Source organism: Hakea prostrata, unplaced genomic scaffold, assembly GCF_041222555.1.
Source record: "Hakea prostrata isolate BN-2017 unplaced genomic scaffold, UWA_Hpros_2 contig_40, whole genome shotgun sequence".
NCBI lineage: Eukaryota > Viridiplantae > Streptophyta > Magnoliopsida > Proteales > Proteaceae > Hakea > Hakea prostrata.
Genome location: NW_028291159.1, coordinates 261,574 through 262,236, shown reverse-complemented (window position 1 = coordinate 262,236; position 663 = coordinate 261,574).

Genomic DNA, 663 nt, shown 5'->3' with positions numbered 1-663 from the left:
ATAGATTATGGATCATGGAAAGAAACACAAGTAATTACTACTAACATGATCAACAAAAGAAGATCCAAAGAGATCGAATTCAGATTAGAAGTTTAACAGAGATTAAATCATGGTTTGATCATGAATCCTTCAAAAGCTTGCAATGATCATGGTTAAGATCATTGTTCTAGCCTTAAATCCTTAGGATGATCATGAGAACATGTTCAGAGATGTTTGCAACAGAGAATGCAGCATCTCTTCTACTGTCTCAACTCAAAAAGGAAAGAAAAACAAAGATGGAGGAGAAGAAGAGAGAGTAGACATACCTTTTGATGCAAAAAGAAGAGTTCCGACGAAGATCCGTCAAGAAAACACCAAGGATGCAAGAGAGATGACTTGCAGAGGTCTTTGGTTCGTTCCAGAGGGTTTGGAGGCAGCAAATACGAAGTGGACTCGAGATTGGACTTAAATAGAGCAAGAACAACCTAATTGCCAAAGACAGCACTCATTGGTCGAGTGGATTGGTCGATGGCCCCGGTCGACCAATCGGTCGACCAATGCCGACAAGAAGGCCAAAACAGGGAATTGAAGGTCCAGATCAAATCCAATCCTAAAGGGGTTTTGCACACAAGTCAAGTGACTTACCTAATAGGTAGAAATGCCTTCAAACCAAGATAGAGAGCA